The sequence below is a fragment of the Pelodiscus sinensis genome, chromosome 26 (assembly GCF_052426305.1).
Source record: "Pelodiscus sinensis isolate ZL-2025 chromosome 26, ASM5242630v1, whole genome shotgun sequence".
NCBI lineage: Eukaryota > Metazoa > Chordata > Testudines > Trionychidae > Pelodiscus > Pelodiscus sinensis.
Window position 1 is genome coordinate 13,961,080 of NC_143077.1, and position 18,381 is coordinate 13,979,460.

General features: G+C 64.2%; 29 non-coding genes across 29 annotated transcripts; all 29 read left to right on the top strand.

Annotated features, from left to right (window-relative positions):
• Positions 1–430: 430 nt before the first annotated feature.
• TRNAD-GUC (transfer RNA aspartic acid (anticodon GUC)) lies at positions 431–502 on the top strand. Its single transcript has one exon. It is a non-coding gene; the product is annotated as a tRNA-Asp (tRNA).
• Positions 503–926: 424 nt separating this feature from the next.
• TRNAH-GUG (transfer RNA histidin (anticodon GUG)) lies at positions 927–998 on the top strand. Its single transcript has one exon. It is a non-coding gene; the product is annotated as a tRNA-His (tRNA).
• Positions 999–1,575: 577 nt separating this feature from the next.
• On the top strand, positions 1,576–1,647 carry TRNAD-GUC (transfer RNA aspartic acid (anticodon GUC)). Its single transcript has one exon. It is a non-coding gene; the product is annotated as a tRNA-Asp (tRNA).
• Positions 1,648–2,071: 424 nt separating this feature from the next.
• Positions 2,072–2,143, top strand: TRNAH-GUG (transfer RNA histidin (anticodon GUG)). The gene has a single exon. It is a non-coding gene; the product is annotated as a tRNA-His (tRNA).
• A 577-nt stretch (positions 2,144–2,720) lies between these two features.
• On the top strand, positions 2,721–2,792 carry TRNAD-GUC (transfer RNA aspartic acid (anticodon GUC)). Its single transcript has one exon. It is a non-coding gene; the product is annotated as a tRNA-Asp (tRNA).
• Positions 2,793–3,216: 424 nt separating this feature from the next.
• Positions 3,217–3,288, top strand: TRNAH-GUG (transfer RNA histidin (anticodon GUG)). The gene has a single exon. It is a non-coding gene; the product is annotated as a tRNA-His (tRNA).
• A 577-nt stretch (positions 3,289–3,865) lies between these two features.
• On the top strand, positions 3,866–3,937 carry TRNAD-GUC (transfer RNA aspartic acid (anticodon GUC)). The gene has a single exon. It is a non-coding gene; the product is annotated as a tRNA-Asp (tRNA).
• A 424-nt stretch (positions 3,938–4,361) lies between these two features.
• TRNAH-GUG (transfer RNA histidin (anticodon GUG)) lies at positions 4,362–4,433 on the top strand. Its single transcript has one exon. It is a non-coding gene; the product is annotated as a tRNA-His (tRNA).
• A 577-nt stretch (positions 4,434–5,010) lies between these two features.
• TRNAD-GUC (transfer RNA aspartic acid (anticodon GUC)) lies at positions 5,011–5,082 on the top strand. The gene has a single exon. It is a non-coding gene; the product is annotated as a tRNA-Asp (tRNA).
• A 424-nt stretch (positions 5,083–5,506) lies between these two features.
• TRNAH-GUG (transfer RNA histidin (anticodon GUG)) lies at positions 5,507–5,578 on the top strand. The gene has a single exon. It is a non-coding gene; the product is annotated as a tRNA-His (tRNA).
• Positions 5,579–6,155: 577 nt separating this feature from the next.
• Positions 6,156–6,227, top strand: TRNAD-GUC (transfer RNA aspartic acid (anticodon GUC)). Its single transcript has one exon. It is a non-coding gene; the product is annotated as a tRNA-Asp (tRNA).
• A 424-nt stretch (positions 6,228–6,651) lies between these two features.
• On the top strand, positions 6,652–6,723 carry TRNAH-GUG (transfer RNA histidin (anticodon GUG)). The gene has a single exon. It is a non-coding gene; the product is annotated as a tRNA-His (tRNA).
• A 577-nt stretch (positions 6,724–7,300) lies between these two features.
• Positions 7,301–7,372, top strand: TRNAD-GUC (transfer RNA aspartic acid (anticodon GUC)). Its single transcript has one exon. It is a non-coding gene; the product is annotated as a tRNA-Asp (tRNA).
• Positions 7,373–7,796: 424 nt separating this feature from the next.
• On the top strand, positions 7,797–7,868 carry TRNAH-GUG (transfer RNA histidin (anticodon GUG)). The gene has a single exon. It is a non-coding gene; the product is annotated as a tRNA-His (tRNA).
• A 577-nt stretch (positions 7,869–8,445) lies between these two features.
• TRNAD-GUC (transfer RNA aspartic acid (anticodon GUC)) lies at positions 8,446–8,517 on the top strand. Its single transcript has one exon. It is a non-coding gene; the product is annotated as a tRNA-Asp (tRNA).
• Positions 8,518–8,941: 424 nt separating this feature from the next.
• TRNAH-GUG (transfer RNA histidin (anticodon GUG)) lies at positions 8,942–9,013 on the top strand. Its single transcript has one exon. It is a non-coding gene; the product is annotated as a tRNA-His (tRNA).
• Positions 9,014–9,590: 577 nt separating this feature from the next.
• TRNAD-GUC (transfer RNA aspartic acid (anticodon GUC)) lies at positions 9,591–9,662 on the top strand. Its single transcript has one exon. It is a non-coding gene; the product is annotated as a tRNA-Asp (tRNA).
• Positions 9,663–10,086: 424 nt separating this feature from the next.
• On the top strand, positions 10,087–10,158 carry TRNAH-GUG (transfer RNA histidin (anticodon GUG)). Its single transcript has one exon. It is a non-coding gene; the product is annotated as a tRNA-His (tRNA).
• A 577-nt stretch (positions 10,159–10,735) lies between these two features.
• TRNAD-GUC (transfer RNA aspartic acid (anticodon GUC)) lies at positions 10,736–10,807 on the top strand. Its single transcript has one exon. It is a non-coding gene; the product is annotated as a tRNA-Asp (tRNA).
• Positions 10,808–11,205: 398 nt separating this feature from the next.
• TRNAH-GUG (transfer RNA histidin (anticodon GUG)) lies at positions 11,206–11,277 on the top strand. The gene has a single exon. It is a non-coding gene; the product is annotated as a tRNA-His (tRNA).
• A 585-nt stretch (positions 11,278–11,862) lies between these two features.
• On the top strand, positions 11,863–11,934 carry TRNAD-GUC (transfer RNA aspartic acid (anticodon GUC)). Its single transcript has one exon. It is a non-coding gene; the product is annotated as a tRNA-Asp (tRNA).
• Positions 11,935–12,358: 424 nt separating this feature from the next.
• On the top strand, positions 12,359–12,430 carry TRNAH-GUG (transfer RNA histidin (anticodon GUG)). Its single transcript has one exon. It is a non-coding gene; the product is annotated as a tRNA-His (tRNA).
• A 1,055-nt stretch (positions 12,431–13,485) lies between these two features.
• TRNAH-GUG (transfer RNA histidin (anticodon GUG)) lies at positions 13,486–13,557 on the top strand. The gene has a single exon. It is a non-coding gene; the product is annotated as a tRNA-His (tRNA).
• Positions 13,558–14,142: 585 nt separating this feature from the next.
• TRNAD-GUC (transfer RNA aspartic acid (anticodon GUC)) lies at positions 14,143–14,214 on the top strand. Its single transcript has one exon. It is a non-coding gene; the product is annotated as a tRNA-Asp (tRNA).
• A 424-nt stretch (positions 14,215–14,638) lies between these two features.
• Positions 14,639–14,710, top strand: TRNAH-GUG (transfer RNA histidin (anticodon GUG)). Its single transcript has one exon. It is a non-coding gene; the product is annotated as a tRNA-His (tRNA).
• Positions 14,711–15,287: 577 nt separating this feature from the next.
• Positions 15,288–15,359, top strand: TRNAD-GUC (transfer RNA aspartic acid (anticodon GUC)). Its single transcript has one exon. It is a non-coding gene; the product is annotated as a tRNA-Asp (tRNA).
• Positions 15,360–15,783: 424 nt separating this feature from the next.
• TRNAH-GUG (transfer RNA histidin (anticodon GUG)) lies at positions 15,784–15,855 on the top strand. The gene has a single exon. It is a non-coding gene; the product is annotated as a tRNA-His (tRNA).
• Positions 15,856–16,452: 597 nt separating this feature from the next.
• TRNAD-GUC (transfer RNA aspartic acid (anticodon GUC)) lies at positions 16,453–16,524 on the top strand. The gene has a single exon. It is a non-coding gene; the product is annotated as a tRNA-Asp (tRNA).
• Positions 16,525–18,113: 1,589 nt separating this feature from the next.
• On the top strand, positions 18,114–18,185 carry TRNAH-GUG (transfer RNA histidin (anticodon GUG)). The gene has a single exon. It is a non-coding gene; the product is annotated as a tRNA-His (tRNA).
• The last annotated feature ends 196 nt before the right edge of the window (positions 18,186–18,381 follow it).

Below are 18,381 nucleotides of genomic sequence, written 5' to 3' on the forward strand. Positions count from 1 at the left end.
TGCCAGAGTCCATGAGCAGCTCCTTCCCTCCTGGAAAGCGCTGTGCTTGGAAGGTGGGTGCAGCGGGCGCGGAAAGGAAAGGAAGGCTGTGCGGGCCTGAGAAGCTGAAGCGCTTGGAAGGCCAAGGGCTGCCGTGGCTGAGGGCGTGGCATGTGAGGAAAGGGGAGGGCAGGAAGGAAGGGTTGTGAGAGGAGGGAGAAGGTGGTGAGGAGGGCAAGTGTGGGAAGAGGGGAGGTGAGTAGCGCCCCCAAGGCCTCGTGGTCAGAGCAAGGGTGGTAGAAGTAGGAGAGGGCTGTGGGCGCGTGCAGCCCAGGGGTGTTGGAAGGCCAAGTGAGGAAGCGGAAGCGGGGCTGTTGCTCGGGGCGGCTGTGGGGTGCAGAGGCCATAGGTAGTGCGGCAGAGCAGGCTGGAGCAAGAGGCCCTGCTCCTTTCCTCGTTAGTATAGTGGTGAGTATCCCCGCCTGTCACGCGGGAGACCGGGGTTCGATTCCCCGACGGGGAGAGCGCCACCCTCCCCTTTTTGCCCGGAGGCAGAGAGATGCCGCCTGCCCCGCACGGCAAGCAGCACTCCCGCCCCGGCAGGGTGATTCTTACCCGCAGAGAGACAAGGAGCCTGCAAAGCCACCGGCTCCGGCTTGCCCTTGCCGTAGCCTGAGGGCAAGACACGCCCGTGGAGCGCACGCTGCAGAGCGACAAAGGGGCAGACTGTGGCCGAGGGCACGAGGAGCATGAGGGTGGCGACGGAGAGAGAAAAGCGGAGCGGCAGCAGGCCGGTCTCCGGTCTTCTTCTCCTTTGGGAATGGTGTGGAGTGTGAGAGTCCCAGGGAGACTTGAGAAGTATCCCCCGGCCTAGGTGAGGGAGGCGGCCTTTGTGCGAGCGCAGAGCTGAGCCTTCACGGCTCAGGTGCGGCTGAGCTTGCGTCCCGGCCGTGGTCGTATAGTGGTTAGTACTCTGTGCTGTGGCCGCAGCAACCTCGGTTCGAATCCGAGTCACGGCATGGCTTTTTTAGTGAGGGATCTTCAGAGCGGCAGCCTGCTTGCGCCCGAGTGCACAGAGGGCCAGCAGCTGTCCCTGGCTTGGGCTTGGGCTTGGGAGTGGAGCGGACGGGTGGCAAGGCGAGCAGGGGGACTCCTTCCTTCCTGGGTGCCAGAGTCCATGAGCAGCTCCTTCCCTCCTGGAAAGCGCTGTGCTTGGAAGGTGGGTGCAGCGGGCGCGGAAAGGAAAGGAAGGCTGTGCGGGCCTGAGAAGCTGAAGCGCTTGGAAGGCCAAGGGCTGCCGTGGCTGAGGGCGTGGCATGTGAGGAAAGGGGAGGGCAGGAAGGAAGGGTTGTGAGAGGAGGGAGAAGGTGGTGAGGAGGGCAAGTGTGGGAAGAGGGGAGGTGAGTAGCGCCCCCAAGGCCTCGTGGTCAGAGCAAGGGTGGTAGAAGTAGGAGAGGGCTGTGGGCGCGTGCAGCCCAGGGGTGTTGGAAGGCCAAGTGAGGAAGCGGAAGCGGGGCTGTTGCTCGGGGCGGCTGTGGGGTGCAGAGGCCATAGGTAGTGCGGCAGAGCAGGCTGGAGCAAGAGGCCCTGCTCCTTTCCTCGTTAGTATAGTGGTGAGTATCCCCGCCTGTCACGCGGGAGACCGGGGTTCGATTCCCCGACGGGGAGAGCGCCACCCTCCCCTTTTTGCCCGGAGGCAGAGAGATGCCGCCTGCCCCGCACGGCAAGCAGCACTCCCGCCCCGGCAGGGTGATTCTTACCCGCAGAGAGACAAGGAGCCTGCAAAGCCACCGGCTCCGGCTTGCCCTTGCCGTAGCCTGACGGCAAGACACGCCCGTGGAGCGCACGCTGCAGAGCGACAAAGGGGCAGACTGTGGCCGAGGGCACGAGGAGCATGAGGGTGGCGACGGAGAGAGAAAAGCGGAGCGGCAGCAGGCCGGTCTCCGGTCTTCTTCTCCTTTGGGAATGGTGTGGAGTGTGAGAGTCCCAGGGAGACTTGAGAAGTATCCCCCGGCCTAGGTGAGGGAGGCGGCCTTTGTGCGAGCGCAGAGCTGAGCCTTCACGGCTCAGGTGCGGCTGAGCTTGCGTCCCGGCCGTGGTCGTATAGTGGTTAGTACTCTGTGCTGTGGCCGCAGCAACCTCGGTTCGAATCCGAGTCACGGCATGGCTTTTTTAGTGAGGGATCTTCAGAGCGGCAGCCTGCTTGCGCCCGAGTGCACAGAGGGCCAGCAGCTGTCCCTGGCTTGGGCTTGGGCTTGGGAGTGGAGCGGACGGGTGGCAAGGCGAGCAGGGGGACTCCTTCCTTCCTGGGTGCCAGAGTCCATGAGCAGCTCCTTCCCTCCTGGAAAGCGCTGTGCTTGGAAGGTGGGTGCAGCGGGCGCGGAAAGGAAAGGAAGGCTGTGCGGGCCTGAGAAGCTGAAGCGCTTGGAAGGCCAAGGGCTGCCGTGGCTGAGGGCGTGGCATGTGAGGAAAGGGGAGGGCAGGAAGGAAGGGTTGTGAGAGGAGGGAGAAGGTGGTGAGGAGGGCAAGTGTGGGAAGAGGGGAGGTGAGTAGCGCCCCCAAGGCCTCGTGGTCAGAGCAAGGGTGGTAGAAGTAGGAGAGGGCTGTGGGCGCGTGCAGCCCAGGGGTGTTGGAAGGCCAAGTGAGGAAGCGGAAGCGGGGCTGTTGCTCGGGGCGGCTGTGGGGTGCAGAGGCCATAGGTAGTGCGGCAGAGCAGGCTGGAGCAAGAGGCCCTGCTCCTTTCCTCGTTAGTATAGTGGTGAGTATCCCCGCCTGTCACGCGGGAGACCGGGGTTCGATTCCCCGACGGGGAGAGCGCCACCCTCCCCTTTTTGCCCGGAGGCAGAGAGATGCCGCCTGCCCCGCACGGCAAGCAGCACTCCCGCCCCGGCAGGGTGATTCTTACCCGCAGAGAGACAAGGAGCCTGCAAAGCCACCGGCTCCGGCTTGCCCTTGCCGTAGCCTGAGGGCAAGACACGCCCGTGGAGCGCACGCTGCAGAGCGACAAAGGGGCAGACTGTGGCCGAGGGCACGAGGAGCATGAGGGTGGCGACGGAGAGAGAAAAGCGGAGCGGCAGCAGGCCGGTCTCCGGTCTTCTTCTCCTTTGGGAATGGTGTGGAGTGTGAGAGTCCCAGGGAGACTTGAGAAGTATCCCCCGGCCTAGGTGAGGGAGGCGGCCTTTGTGCGAGCGCAGAGCTGAGCCTTCACGGCTCAGGTGCGGCTGAGCTTGCGTCCCGGCCGTGGTCGTATAGTGGTTAGTACTCTGTGCTGTGGCCGCAGCAACCTCGGTTCGAATCCGAGTCACGGCATGGCTTTTTTAGTGAGGGATCTTCAGAGCGGCAGCCTGCTTGCGCCCGAGTGCACAGAGGGCCAGCAGCTGTCCCTGGCTTGGGCTTGGGCTTGGGAGTGGAGCGGACGGGTGGCAAGGCGAGCAGGGGGACTCCTTCCTTCCTGGGTGCCAGAGTCCATGAGCAGCTCCTTCCCTCCTGGAAAGCGCTGTGCTTGGAAGGTGGGTGCAGCGGGCGCGGAAAGGAAAGGAAGGCTGTGCGGGCCTGAGAAGCTGAAGCGCTTGGAAGGCCAAGGGCTGCCGTGGCTGAGGGCGTGGCATGTGAGGAAAGGGGAGGGCAGGAAGGAAGGGTTGTGAGAGGAGGGAGAAGGTGGTGAGGAGGGCAAGTGTGGGAAGAGGGGAGGTGAGTAGCGCCCCCAAGGCCTCGTGGTCAGAGCAAGGGTGGTAGAAGTAGGAGAGGGCTGTGGGCGCGTGCAGCCCAGGGGTGTTGGAAGGCCAAGTGAGGAAGCGGAAGCGGGGCTGTTGCTCGGGGCGGCTGTGGGGTGCAGAGGCCATAGGTAGTGCGGCAGAGCAGGCTGGAGCAAGAGGCCCTGCTCCTTTCCTCGTTAGTATAGTGGTGAGTATCCCCGCCTGTCACGCGGGAGACCGGGGTTCGATTCCCCGACGGGGAGAGCGCCACCCTCCCCTTTTTGCCCGGAGGCAGAGAGATGCCGCCTGCCCCGCACGGCAAGCAGCACTCCCGCCCCGGCAGGGTGATTCTTACCCGCAGAGAGACAAGGAGCCTGCAAAGCCACCGGCTCCGGCTTGCCCTTGCCGTAGCCTGACGGCAAGACACGCCCGTGGAGCGCACGCTGCAGAGCGACAAAGGGGCAGACTGTGGCCGAGGGCACGAGGAGCATGAGGGTGGCGACGGAGAGAGAAAAGCGGAGCGGCAGCAGGCCGGTCTCCGGTCTTCTTCTCCTTTGGGAATGGTGTGGAGTGTGAGAGTCCCAGGGAGACTTGAGAAGTATCCCCCGGCCTAGGTGAGGGAGGCGGCCTTTGTGCGAGCGCAGAGCTGAGCCTTCACGGCTCAGGTGCGGCTGAGCTTGCGTCCCGGCCGTGGTCGTATAGTGGTTAGTACTCTGTGCTGTGGCCGCAGCAACCTCGGTTCGAATCCGAGTCACGGCATGGCTTTTTTAGTGAGGGATCTTCAGAGCGGCAGCCTGCTTGCGCCCGAGTGCACAGAGGGCCAGCAGCTGTCCCTGGCTTGGGCTTGGGCTTGGGAGTGGAGCGGACGGGTGGCAAGGCGAGCAGGGGGACTCCTTCCTTCCTGGGTGCCAGAGTCCATGAGCAGCTCCTTCCCTCCTGGAAAGCGCTGTGCTTGGAAGGTGGGTGCAGCGGGCGCGGAAAGGAAAGGAAGGCTGTGCGGGCCTGAGAAGCTGAAGCGCTTGGAAGGCCAAGGGCTGCCGTGGCTGAGGGCGTGGCATGTGAGGAAAGGGGAGGGCAGGAAGGAAGGGTTGTGAGAGGAGGGAGAAGGTGGTGAGGAGGGCAAGTGTGGGAAGAGGGGAGGTGAGTAGCGCCCCCAAGGCCTCGTGGTCAGAGCAAGGGTGGTAGAAGTAGGAGAGGGCTGTGGGCGCGTGCAGCCCAGGGGTGTTGGAAGGCCAAGTGAGGAAGCGGAAGCGGGGCTGTTGCTCGGGGCGGCTGTGGGGTGCAGAGGCCATAGGTAGTGCGGCAGAGCAGGCTGGAGCAAGAGGCCCTGCTCCTTTCCTCGTTAGTATAGTGGTGAGTATCCCCGCCTGTCACGCGGGAGACCGGGGTTCGATTCCCCGACGGGGAGAGCGCCACCCTCCCCTTTTTGCCCGGAGGCAGAGAGATGCCGCCTGCCCCGCACGGCAAGCAGCACTCCCGCCCCGGCAGGGTGATTCTTACCCGCAGAGAGACAAGGAGCCTGCAAAGCCACCGGCTCCGGCTTGCCCTTGCCGTAGCCTGACGGCAAGACACGCCCGTGGAGCGCACGCTGCAGAGCGACAAAGGGGCAGACTGTGGCCGAGGGCACGAGGAGCATGAGGGTGGCGACGGAGAGAGAAAAGCGGAGCGGCAGCAGGCCGGTCTCCGGTCTTCTTCTCCTTTGGGAATGGTGTGGAGTGTGAGAGTCCCAGGGAGACTTGAGAAGTATCCCCCGGCCTAGGTGAGGGAGGCGGCCTTTGTGCGAGCGCAGAGCTGAGCCTTCACGGCTCAGGTGCGGCTGAGCTTGCGTCCCGGCCGTGGTCGTATAGTGGTTAGTACTCTGTGCTGTGGCCGCAGCAACCTCGGTTCGAATCCGAGTCACGGCATGGCTTTTTTAGTGAGGGATCTTCAGAGCGGCAGCCTGCTTGCGCCCGAGTGCACAGAGGGCCAGCAGCTGTCCCTGGCTTGGGCTTGGGCTTGGGAGTGGAGCGGACGGGTGGCAAGGCGAGCAGGGGGACTCCTTCCTTCCTGGGTGCCAGAGTCCATGAGCAGCTCCTTCCCTCCTGGAAAGCGCTGTGCTTGGAAGGTGGGTGCAGCGGGCGCGGAAAGGAAAGGAAGGCTGTGCGGGCCTGAGAAGCTGAAGCGCTTGGAAGGCCAAGGGCTGCCGTGGCTGAGGGCGTGGCATGTGAGGAAAGGGGAGGGCAGGAAGGAAGGGTTGTGAGAGGAGGGAGAAGGTGGTGAGGAGGGCAAGTGTGGGAAGAGGGGAGGTGAGTAGCGCCCCCAAGGCCTCGTGGTCAGAGCAAGGGTGGTAGAAGTAGGAGAGGGCTGTGGGCGCGTGCAGCCCAGGGGTGTTGGAAGGCCAAGTGAGGAAGCGGAAGCGGGGCTGTTGCTCGGGGCGGCTGTGGGGTGCAGAGGCCATAGGTAGTGCGGCAGAGCAGGCTGGAGCAAGAGGCCCTGCTCCTTTCCTCGTTAGTATAGTGGTGAGTATCCCCGCCTGTCACGCGGGAGACCGGGGTTCGATTCCCCGACGGGGAGAGCGCCACCCTCCCCTTTTTGCCCGGAGGCAGAGAGATGCCGCCTGCCCCGCACGGCAAGCAGCACTCCCGCCCCGGCAGGGTGATTCTTACCCGCAGAGAGACAAGGAGCCTGCAAAGCCACCGGCTCCGGCTTGCCCTTGCCGTAGCCTGACGGCAAGACACGCCCGTGGAGCGCACGCTGCAGAGCGACAAAGGGGCAGACTGTGGCCGAGGGCACGAGGAGCATGAGGGTGGCGACGGAGAGAGAAAAGCGGAGCGGCAGCAGGCCGGTCTCCGGTCTTCTTCTCCTTTGGGAATGGTGTGGAGTGTGAGAGTCCCAGGGAGACTTGAGAAGTATCCCCCGGCCTAGGTGAGGGAGGCGGCCTTTGTGCGAGCGCAGAGCTGAGCCTTCACGGCTCAGGTGCGGCTGAGCTTGCGTCCCGGCCGTGGTCGTATAGTGGTTAGTACTCTGTGCTGTGGCCGCAGCAACCTCGGTTCGAATCCGAGTCACGGCATGGCTTTTTTAGTGAGGGATCTTCAGAGCGGCAGCCTGCTTGCGCCCGAGTGCACAGAGGGCCAGCAGCTGTCCCTGGCTTGGGCTTGGGCTTGGGAGTGGAGCGGACGGGTGGCAAGGCGAGCAGGGGGACTCCTTCCTTCCTGGGTGCCAGAGTCCATGAGCAGCTCCTTCCCTCCTGGAAAGCGCTGTGCTTGGAAGGTGGGTGCAGCGGGCGCGGAAAGGAAAGGAAGGCTGTGCGGGCCTGAGAAGCTGAAGCGCTTGGAAGGCCAAGGGCTGCCGTGGCTGAGGGCGTGGCATGTGAGGAAAGGGGAGGGCAGGAAGGAAGGGTTGTGAGAGGAGGGAGAAGGTGGTGAGGAGGGCAAGTGTGGGAAGAGGGGAGGTGAGTAGCGCCCCCAAGGCCTCGTGGTCAGAGCAAGGGTGGTAGAAGTAGGAGAGGGCTGTGGGCGCGTGCAGCCCAGGGGTGTTGGAAGGCCAAGTGAGGAAGCGGAAGCGGGGCTGTTGCTCGGGGCGGCTGTGGGGTGCAGAGGCCATAGGTAGTGCGGCAGAGCAGGCTGGAGCAAGAGGCCCTGCTCCTTTCCTCGTTAGTATAGTGGTGAGTATCCCCGCCTGTCACGCGGGAGACCGGGGTTCGATTCCCCGACGGGGAGAGCGCCACCCTCCCCTTTTTGCCCGGAGGCAGAGAGATGCCGCCTGCCCCGCACGGCAAGCAGCACTCCCGCCCCGGCAGGGTGATTCTTACCCGCAGAGAGACAAGGAGCCTGCAAAGCCACCGGCTCCGGCTTGCCCTTGCCGTAGCCTGAGGGCAAGACACGCCCGTGGAGCGCACGCTGCAGAGCGACAAAGGGGCAGACTGTGGCCGAGGGCACGAGGAGCATGAGGGTGGCGACGGAGAGAGAAAAGCGGAGCGGCAGCAGGCCGGTCTCCGGTCTTCTTCTCCTTTGGGAATGGTGTGGAGTGTGAGAGTCCCAGGGAGACTTGAGAAGTATCCCCCGGCCTAGGTGAGGGAGGCGGCCTTTGTGCGAGCGCAGAGCTGAGCCTTCACGGCTCAGGTGCGGCTGAGCTTGCGTCCCGGCCGTGGTCGTATAGTGGTTAGTACTCTGTGCTGTGGCCGCAGCAACCTCGGTTCGAATCCGAGTCACGGCATGGCTTTTTTAGTGAGGGATCTTCAGAGCGGCAGCCTGCTTGCGCCCGAGTGCACAGAGGGCCAGCAGCTGTCCCTGGCTTGGGCTTGGGCTTGGGAGTGGAGCGGACGGGTGGCAAGGCGAGCAGGGGGACTCCTTCCTTCCTGGGTGCCAGAGTCCATGAGCAGCTCCTTCCCTCCTGGAAAGCGCTGTGCTTGGAAGGTGGGTGCAGCGGGCGCGGAAAGGAAAGGAAGGCTGTGCGGGCCTGAGAAGCTGAAGCGCTTGGAAGGCCAAGGGCTGCCGTGGCTGAGGGCGTGGCATGTGAGGAAAGGGGAGGGCAGGAAGGAAGGGTTGTGAGAGGAGGGAGAAGGTGGTGAGGAGGGCAAGTGTGGGAAGAGGGGAGGTGAGTAGCGCCCCCAAGGCCTCGTGGTCAGAGCAAGGGTGGTAGAAGTAGGAGAGGGCTGTGGGCGCGTGCAGCCCAGGGGTGTTGGAAGGCCAAGTGAGGAAGCGGAAGCGGGGCTGTTGCTCGGGGCGGCTGTGGGGTGCAGAGGCCATAGGTAGTGCGGCAGAGCAGGCTGGAGCAAGAGGCCCTGCTCCTTTCCTCGTTAGTATAGTGGTGAGTATCCCCGCCTGTCACGCGGGAGACCGGGGTTCGATTCCCCGACGGGGAGAGCGCCACCCTCCCCTTTTTGCCCGGAGGCAGAGAGATGCCGCCTGCCCCGCACGGCAAGCAGCACTCCCGCCCCGGCAGGGTGATTCTTACCCGCAGAGAGACAAGGAGCCTGCAAAGCCACCGGCTCCGGCTTGCCCTTGCCGTAGCCTGAGGGCAAGACACGCCCGTGGAGCGCACGCTGCAGAGCGACAAAGGGGCAGACTGTGGCCGAGGGCACGAGGAGCATGAGGGTGGCGACGGAGAGAGAAAAGCGGAGCGGCAGCAGGCCGGTCTCCGGTCTTCTTCTCCTTTGGGAATGGTGTGGAGTGTGAGAGTCCCAGGGAGACTTGAGAAGTATCCCCCGGCCTAGGTGAGGGAGGCGGCCTTTGTGCGAGCGCAGAGCTGAGCCTTCACGGCTCAGGTGCGGCTGAGCTTGCGTCCCGGCCGTGGTCGTATAGTGGTTAGTACTCTGTGCTGTGGCCGCAGCAACCTCGGTTCGAATCCGAGTCACGGCATGGCTTTTTTAGTGAGGGATCTTCAGAGCGGCAGCCTGCTTGCGCCCGAGTGCACAGAGGGCCAGCAGCTGTCCCTGGCTTGGGCTTGGGCTTGGGAGTGGAGCGGACGGGTGGCAAGGCGAGCAGGGGGACTCCTTCCTTCCTGGGTGCCAGAGTCCATGAGCAGCTCCTTCCCTCCTGGAAAGCGCTGTGCTTGGAAGGTGGGTGCAGCGGGCGCGGAAAGGAAAGGAAGGCTGTGCGGGCCTGAGAAGCTGAAGCGCTTGGAAGGCCAAGGGCTGCCGTGGCTGAGGGCGTGGCATGTGAGGAAAGGGGAGGGCAGGAAGGAAGGGTTGTGAGAGGAGGGAGAAGGTGGTGAGGAGGGCAAGTGTGGGAAGAGGGGAGGTGAGTAGCGCCCCCAAGGCCTCGTGGTCAGAGCAAGGGTGGTAGAAGTAGGAGAGGGCTGTGGGCGCGTGCAGCCCAGGGGTGTTGGAAGGCCAAGTGAGGAAGCGGAAGCGGGGCTGTTGCTCGGGGCGGCTGTGGGGTGCAGAGGCCATAGGTAGTGCGGCAGAGCAGGCTGGAGCAAGAGGCCCTGCTCCTTTCCTCGTTAGTATAGTGGTGAGTATCCCCGCCTGTCACGCGGGAGACCGGGGTTCGATTCCCCGACGGGGAGAGCGCCACCCTCCCCTTTTTGCCCGGAGGCAGAGAGATGCCGCCTGCCCCGCACGGCAAGCAGCACTCCCGCCCCGGCAGGGTGATTCTTACCCGCAGAGAGACAAGGAGCCTGCAAAGCCACCGGCTCCGGCTTGCCCTTGCCGTAGCCTGACGGCAAGACACGCCCGTGGAGCGCACGCTGCAGAGCGACAAAGGGGCAGACTGTGGCCGAGGGCACGAGGAGCATGAGGGTGGCGACGGAGAGAGAAAAGCGGAGCGGCAGCAGGCCGGTCTCCGGTCTTCTTCTCCTTTGGGAATGGTGTGGAGTGTGAGAGTCCCAGGGAGACTTGAGAAGTATCCCCCGGCCTAGGTGAGGGAGGCGGCCTTTGTGCGAGCGCAGAGCTGAGCCTTCACGGCTCAGGTGCGGCTGAGCTTGCGTCCCGGCCGTGGTCGTATAGTGGTTAGTACTCTGTGCTGTGGCCGCAGCAACCTCGGTTCGAATCCGAGTCACGGCATGGCTTTTTTAGTGAGGGATCTTCAGAGCGGCAGCCTGCTTGCGCCCGAGTGCACAGAGGGCCAGCAGCTGTCCCTGGCTTGGGCTTGGGCTTGGGAGTGGAGCGGACGGGTGGCAAGGCGAGCAGGGGGACTCCTTCCTTCCTGGGTGCCAGAGTCCATGAGCAGCTCCTTCCCTCCTGGAAAGCGCTGTGCTTGGAAGGTGGGTGCAGCGGGCGCGGAAAGGAAAGGAAGGCTGTGCGGGCCTGAGAAGCTGAAGCGCTTGGAAGGCCAAGGGCTGCCGTGGCTGAGGGCGTGGCATGTGAGGAAAGGGGAGGGCAGGAAGGAAGGGTTGTGAGAGGAGGGAGAAGGTGGTGAGGAGGGCAAGTGTGGGAAGAGGGGAGGTGAGTAGCGCCCCCAAGGCCTCGTGGTCAGAGCAAGGGTGGTAGAAGTAGGAGAGGGCTGTGGGCGCGTGCAGCCCAGGGGTGTTGGAAGGCCAAGTGAGGAAGCGGAAGCGGGGCTGTTGCTCGGGGCGGCTGTGGGGTGCAGAGGCCATAGGTAGTGCGGCAGAGCAGGCTGGAGCAAGAGGCCCTGCTCCTTTCCTCGTTAGTATAGTGGTGAGTATCCCCGCCTGTCACGCGGGAGACCGGGGTTCGATTCCCCGACGGGGAGAGCGCCACCCTCCCCTTTTTGCCCGGAGGCAGAGAGATGCCGCCTGCCCCGCACGGCAAGCAGCACTCCCGCCCCGGCAGGGTGATTCTTACCCGCAGAGAGACAAGGAGCCTGCAAAGCCACCTGACGGCAAGACACGCCCGTGGAGCGCACGCTGCAGAGCGACAAAGGGGCAGACTGTGGCCGAGGGCACGAGGAGCATGAGGGTGGCGACGGAGAGAGAAAAGCGGAGCGGCAGCAGGCCGGTCTCCGGTCTTCTTCTCCTTTGGGAATGGTGTGGAGTGTGAGAGTCCCAGGGAGACTTGAGAAGTATCCCCCGGCCTAGGTGAGGGAGGCGGCCTTTGTGCGAGCGCAGAGCTGAGCCTTCACGGCTCAGGTGCGGCTGAGCTTGCGTCCCGGCCGTGGTCGTATAGTGGTTAGTACTCTGTGCTGTGGCCGCAGCAACCTCGGTTCGAATCCGAGTCACGGCATGGCTTTTTTAGTGAGGGATCTTCAGAGCGGCAGCCTGCTTGCGCCCGAGTGCACAGAGGGCCAGCAGCTGTCCCTGGCTTGGGCTTGGGCTTGGGAGTGGAGCGGACGGGTGGCAAGGCGAGCAGGGGGACTCCTTCCTTCCTTCCTTCCTGGGTGCCAGAGTCCATGAGCAGCTCCTTCCCTCCTGGAAAGCGCTGTGCTTGGAAGGTGGGTGCAGCGGGCGCGGAAAGGAAAGGAAGGCTGTGCGGGCCTGAGAAGCTGAAGCGCTTGGAAGGCCAAGGGCTGCCGTGGCTGAGGGCGTGGCATGTGAGGAAAGGGGAGGGCAGGAAGGAAGGGTTGTGAGAGGAGGGAGAAGGTGGTGAGGAGGGCAAGTGTGGGAAGAGGGGAGGTGAGTAGCGCCCCCAAGGCCTCGTGGTCAGAGCAAGGGTGGTAGAAGTAGGAGAGGGCTGTGGGCGCGTGCAGCCCAGGGGTGTTGGAAGGCCAAGTGAGGAAGCGGAAGCGGGGCTGTTGCTCGGGGCGGCTGTGGGGTGCAGAGGCCATAGGTAGTGCGGCAGAGCAGGCTGGAGCAAGAGGCCCTGCTCCTTTCCTCGTTAGTATAGTGGTGAGTATCCCCGCCTGTCACGCGGGAGACCGGGGTTCGATTCCCCGACGGGGAGAGCGCCACCCTCCCCTTTTTGCCCGGAGGCAGAGAGATGCCGCCTGCCCCGCACGGCAAGCAGCACTCCCGCCCCGGCAGGGTGATTCTTACCCGCAGAGAGACAAGGAGCCTGCAAAGCCACCGGCTCCGGCTTGCCCTTGCCGTAGCCTGACGGCAAGACACGCCCGTGGAGCGCACGCTGCAGAGCGACAAAGGGGCAGACTGTGGCCGAGGGCACGAGGAGCATGAGGGTGGCGACGGAGAGAGAAAAGCGGAGCGGCAGCAGGCCGGTCTCCGGTCTTCTTCTCCTTTGGGAATGGTGTGGAGTGTGAGAGTCCCAGGGAGACTTGAGAAGTATCCCCCGGCCTAGGTGAGGGAGGCGGCCTTTGTGCGAGCGCAGAGCTGAGCCTTCACGGCTCAGGTGCGGCTGAGCTTGCGTCCCGGCCGTGGTCGTATAGTGGTTAGTACTCTGTGCTGTGGCCGCAGCAACCTCGGTTCGAATCCGAGTCACGGCATGGCTTTTTTAGTGAGGGATCTTCAGAGCGGCAGCCTGCTTGCGCCCGAGTGCACAGAGGGCCAGCAGCTGTCCCTGGCTTGGGCTTGGGCTTGGGAGTGGAGCGGACGGGTGGCAAGGCGAGCAGGGGGACTCCTTCCTTCCTTCCTTCCTGGGTGCCAGAGTCCATGAGCAGCTCCTTCCCTCCTGGAAAGCGCTGTGCTTGGAAGGTGGGTGCAGCGGGCGCGGAAAGGAAAGGAAGGCTGTGCGGGCCTGAGAAGCTGAAGCGCTTGGAAGGCCAAGGGCTGCCGTGGCTGAGGGCGTGGCATGTGAGGAAAGGGGAGGGCAGGAAGGAAGGGTTGTGAGAGGAGGGAGAAGGTGGTGAGGAGGGCAAGTGTGGGAAGAGGGGAGGTGAGTAGCGCCCCCAAGGCCTCGTGGTCAGAGCAAGGGTGGTAGAAGTAGGAGAGGGCTGTGGGCGCGTGCAGCCCAGGGGTGTTGGAAGGCCAAGTGAGGAAGCGGAAGCGGGGCTGTTGCTCGGGGCGGCTGTGGGGTGCAGAGGCCATAGGTAGTGCGGCAGAGCAGGCTGGAGCAAGAGGCCCTGCTCCTTTCCTCGTTAGTATAGTGGTGAGTATCCCCGCCTGTCACGCGGGAGACCGGGGTTTGATTCCCCGACGGGGAGAGCGCCACCCTCCCCTTTTTGCCCGGAGGCAGAGAGATGCCGCCTGCCCCGCACGGCAAGCAGCACTCCCGCCCCGGCAGGGTGATTCTTACCCGCAGAGAGACAAGGAGCCTGCAAAGCCACCTGACGGCAAGACACGCCCGTGGAGCGCACGCTGCAGAGCGACAAAGGGGCAGACTGTGGCCGAGGGCACGAGGAGCATGAGGGTGGCGACGGAGAGAGAAAAGCGGAGCGGCAGCAGGCCGGTCTCCGGTCTTCTTCTCCTTTGGGAATGGTGTGGAGTGTGAGAGTCCCAGGGAGACTTGAGAAGTATCCCCCGGCCTAGGTGAGGGAGGCGGCCTTTGTGCGAGCGCAGAGCTGAGCCTTCACGGCTCAGGTGCGGCTGAGCTTGCGTCCCGGCCGTGGTCGTATAGTGGTTAGTACTCTGTGCTGTGGCCGCAGCAACCTCGGTTCGAATCCGAGTCACGGCATGGCTTTTTTAGTGAGGGATCTTCAGAGCGGCAGCCTGCTTGCGCCCGAGTGCACAGAGGGCCAGCAGCTGTCCCTGGCTTGGGCTTGGGCTTGGGAGTGGAGCGGACGGGTGGCAAGGCGAGCAGGGGGACTCCTTCCTTCCTTCCTTCCTGGGTGCCAGAGTCCATGAGCAGCTCCTTCCCTCCTGGAAAGCGCTGTGCTTGGAAGGTGGGTGCAGCGGGCGCGGAAAGGAAAGGAAGGCTGTGCGGGCCTGAGAAGCTGAAGCGCTTGGAAGGCCAAGGGCTGCTGTGGCTGAGGGCGTGGCATGTGAGGAAAGGGGAGGGCAGGAAGGAAGGGTTGTGAGAGGAGGGAGAAGGTGGTGAGGAGGGCAAGTGTGGGAAGAGGGGAGGTGAGTAGCGCCCCCAAGGCCTTGTGGTCAGAGCAAGGGTGGTAGAAGTAGGAGAGGGCTGTGGGCGCGTGCAGCCCAGGGGTGTTGGAAGGCCAAGTGAGGAAGCGGAAGCGGGGCTGTTGCTCGGGGCGGCTGTGGGGTGCAGAGGCCATAGGTAGTGCGGCAGAGCAGGCTGGAGCGAGAGACCCTGCTCCTTTCCTCGTTAGTATAGTGGTGAGTATCCCCGCCTGTCACGCGGGAGACCGGGGTTCGATTCCCCGACGGGGAGAGCGCCACCCTCCCCTTTTTGCCCGGAGGCAGGGAGATGCCGCCTGCCCCGCACGGCAAGCAGCACTCCCGCCCCGGCAGGGTGATTCTTACCCGCACAGAGACAAGGAGCCTGCAAAGCCACCGGCTCCGGCTTGCCCTTGCCGTAGCCTGACGGCAAGACACGCCCGTGGAGCGCACGCTGCAGAGCGACAAAGGGGCAGACTGTGGCCGAGGGCACGAGGAGCATGAGGGTGGCGACGGAGAGAGAAAAGCGGAGCGGCAGCAGGCCGGTCTCCGGTCTTCTTCTCCTTTGGGAATGGTGTGGAGTGTGAGAGTCCCAGGGAGACTTGAGAAGTATCCCCCGGCCTAGGTGAGGGAGGCGGCCTTTGTGCGAGCGCAGAGCTGAGCCTTCACGGCTCAGGTGCGGCTGAGCTTGCGTCCCGGCCGTGGTCGTATAGTGGTTAGTACTCTGTGCTGTGGCCGCAGCAACCTCGGTTCGAATCCGAGTCACGGCATGGCTTTTCTAGTGAGGGATCTTCAGAGCGGCAGCCTGCTTGCGCCCGAGTGCACAGAGGGCCAGCAGCTGTCCCTGGCTTGGGCTTGGGCTTGGGAGTGGAGCGGACGGGTGGCAAAGCGAGCAGGGGGACTCCTTCCTTCCTGGGTGCCAGAGTCCATGAGCAGCTCCTTCCCTCCTGGAAAGCGCTGTGCTTGGAAGGTGGGTGCAGCGGGCGCGGAAAGGAAAGGAAGGCTGTGCGGGCCTGAGAAGCTGAAGCGCTTGGAAGGCCAAGGGCTGCCGTGGCTGAGGGCGTGGCATGTGAGGAAAGGGGAGGGCAGGAAGGAAGGGTTGTGAGAGGAGGGAGAAGGTGGTGAGGAGGGCAAGTGTGGGAAGAGGGGAGGTGAGTAGCGCCCCCAAGGCCTCGTGGTCAGAGCAAGGGTGGTAGAAGTAGGAGAGGGCTGTGGGCGCGTGCAGCCCAGGGGTGTTGGAAGGCCAAGTGAGGAAGCGGAAGCGGGGCTGTTGCTCGGGGCGGCTGTGGGGTGCAGAGGCCATAGGTAGTGCGGCAGAGCAGGCTGGAGCAAGAGGCCCTGCTCCTTTCCTCGTTAGTATAGTGGTGAGTATCCCCGCCTGTCACGCGGGAGACCGGGGTTCGATTCCCCGACGGGGAGAGCGCCACCCTCCCCTTTTTGCCCGGAGGCAGAGAGATGCCGCCTGCCCCGCACGGCAAGCAGCACTCCCGCCCCGGCAGGGTGATTCTTACCCGCAGAGAGACAAGGAGCCTGCAAAGCCACCGGCTCCGGCTTGCCCTTGCCGTAGCCTGACGGCAAGACACGCCCGTGGAGCGCACGCTGCAGAGCGACAAAGGGGCAGACTGTGGCCGAGGGCACGAGGAGCATGAGGGTGGCGACGGAGAGAGAAAAGCGGAGCGGCAGCAGGCCGGTCTCCGGTCTTCTTCTCCTTTGGGAATGGTGTGGAGTGTGAGAGTCCCAGGGAGACTTGAGAAGTATCCCCCGGCCTAGGTGAGGGAGGCGGCCTTTGTGCGAGCGCAGAGCTGAGCCTTCACGGCTCAGGTGCGGCTGAGCTTGCGTCCCGGCCGTGGTCGTATAGTGGTTAGTACTCTGTGCTGTGGCCGCAGCAACCTCGGTTCGAATCCGAGTCACGGCATGGCTTTTTTAGTGAGGGATCTTCAGAGCGGCAGCCTGCTTGGGCCCGAGTGCACAGAGGGCCAGCAGCTGTCCCGGGCTTGGGCTTGGGCTTGGGAGTGGAGCGGACGGGTGGGAAGGCGAGCAGGGGGACTCCTTCCTTCCTTCCTTCCTGGGTGCCAGAGTCCATGAGCAGCTCCTTCCCTCCTGGAAAGCGCTGTGCTTGGAAGGTGGGTGCAGCGGGCGCGGAAAGGAAAGGAAGGCTGTGCGGGCCTGAGAAGCTGAAGCGCTTGGAAGGCCAAGGGCTGCCGTGGCTGAGGGCGTGGCATGTGAGGAAAGGGGAGGGCAGGAAGGAAGGGTTGTGAGAGGAGGGAGAAGGTGGTGAGGAGGGCAAGTGTGGGAAGAGGGGAGGTGGGAGAGGAGGTGAGTAGCGCCCCCAAGGCCTCGTGGTCAGAGCAAGGGTGGTAGAAGTAGGAGAGGGCTGTGGGCGCGTGCAGCCCAGGGGTGTTGGAAGGCCAAGTGAGGAAGCGGAAGCGGGGCTGTTGCTCGGGGCGGCTGTGGGGTGCAGAGGCCATAGGTAGTGTGGCAGAGCAGGCTGGAGCAAGAGGCCCTGCTCCTTTCCTCGTTAGTATAGTGGTGAGTATCCCCGCCTGTCACGCGGGAGACCGGGGTTCGATTCCCCGACGGGGAGAGCACCACCCTCCCCTTTTTGCCCGGAGGCAGAGAGATGCCGCCTGCCCCGCACGGCAAGCAGCACTCCCGCCCTGGCAGGGTGATTCTTACCCGCAGAGAGACAAGGAGCCTGCAAAGCCACCGGCTCCGGCTTGCCCTTGCCGTAGCCTGACGGCAAGACACGCCCGTGGAGCGCACGCTGCAGAGCGACAAAGGGGCAGACTGTGGCCGAGGGCACGAGGAGCATGAGGGTGGCGACGGAGAGAGAAAAGCGGAGCGGCAGCAGGCCGGTCTCCGGTCTTTTTCTCCTTTGGGAATGGTGTGGAGTGTGAGAGTCCCAGGGAGACTTGAGAAGTATCCCCCGGCCTAGGTGAGGGAGGCGGCCTTTGTGCGAGCGCAGAGCTGAGCCTTCACGGCTCAGGTGCGACTGAGCTTGCGTCCCGGCCGTGGTCGTATAGTGGTTAGTATTCTGTGCTGTGGCCGCAGCAACCTCGGTTCGAATCCGAGTCACGGCATGGCTTTTTTAGTGAGGGATCTTCAGAGCGGCAGCCTGCTTGCGCCCGAGTGCACAGAGGGCCAGCAGCTGTCCCTGGCTTGGGCTTGGGCTTGGGAGTGGAGCGGACGGGTGGCAAGGCGAGCAGGGGGACTCCTTCCTTCCTTCCTTCCTGGGTGCCAGAGTCCATGAGCAGCTCCTTCCCTCCTGGAAAGCGCTGTGCTTGGAAGGTGGGTGCAGCGGGCGCGGAAAGGAAAGGAAGGCTGTGCGGGCCTGAGAAGCTGAAGCGCTTGGAAGGCCAAGGGCTGCCGTGGCTGAGGGCGTGGCATGTGAGGAAAGGGGAGGGCAGGAAGGAAGGGTTGTGAGAGGAGGGAGAAGGTGGTGAGGAGGGCAAGTGTGGGAAGAGGGGAGGTGGGAGAGGAGGTGAGTAGCGCCCCCAAGGCCTCGTGGTCAGAGCAAGGGTGGTAGAAGTAGGAGAGGGCTGTGGGCGCGTGCAGCCCAGGGGTGTTGGAAGGCCAAGTGAGGAAGCGGAAGCGGGGCTGTTGCTCGGGGCGGCTGTGGGGTGCAGAGGCCATAGGTAGTGCGGCAGAGCAGGCTGGAGCAAGAGGCCCTGCTCCTTTCCTCGTTAGTATAGTGGTGAGTATCCCCGCCTGTCACGCGGGAGACCTGGGTTAGATTCCCCGACGGGGAGAGCGCCACCCTCCCCTTTTTGCCCGGAGGCAGAGAGATGCCGCCTGCCCCGCACGGCAAGCAGCACTCCCGCCCCGGCAGGGTGATTCTTACCCGCAGAGAGACAAGGAGCCTGCAAAGCCACCGGCTCCGGCTTGCCCTTGCCGTAGCCTGACGGCAAGACACGCCCGTGGAGCGCACGCTGCAGAGCGACAAAGGGGCAGACTGTGGCCGAGGGCACGAGGAGCATGAGGGTGGCGACGGAGAGAGAAAAGCGGAGCGGCAGCAGGCCGGTCTCCGGTCTTCTTCTCCTTTGGGAATGGTGTGGAGTGTGAGAGTCCCAGGGAGACTTGAGAAGTATCCCCCGGCCTAGGTGAGGGAGGCGGCCTTTGTGCGAGCGCAGAGCTGAGCCTTCACGGCTCAGGTGCGGCTGAGCTTGCGTCCCGGCCGTGGTCGTATAGTGGTTAGTACTCTGTGCTGTGGCCGCAGCAACCTCGGTTCGAATCCGAGTCACGGCATGGCTTTTTTAGTGAGGGATCTTCAGAGCGGCAGCCTGCTTGCGCCCGAGTGCACAGAGGGCCAGCAGTTGTCCCTGGCTTGGGCTTGGGCTTGGGAGTGGAGCGGACGGGTGGCAAGGTGAGCAGGGGGACTCCTTCCTTCCTTCCTTCCTGGGTGCCAGAGTCCATGAGCAGCTCCTTCCCTCCTGGAAAGCGC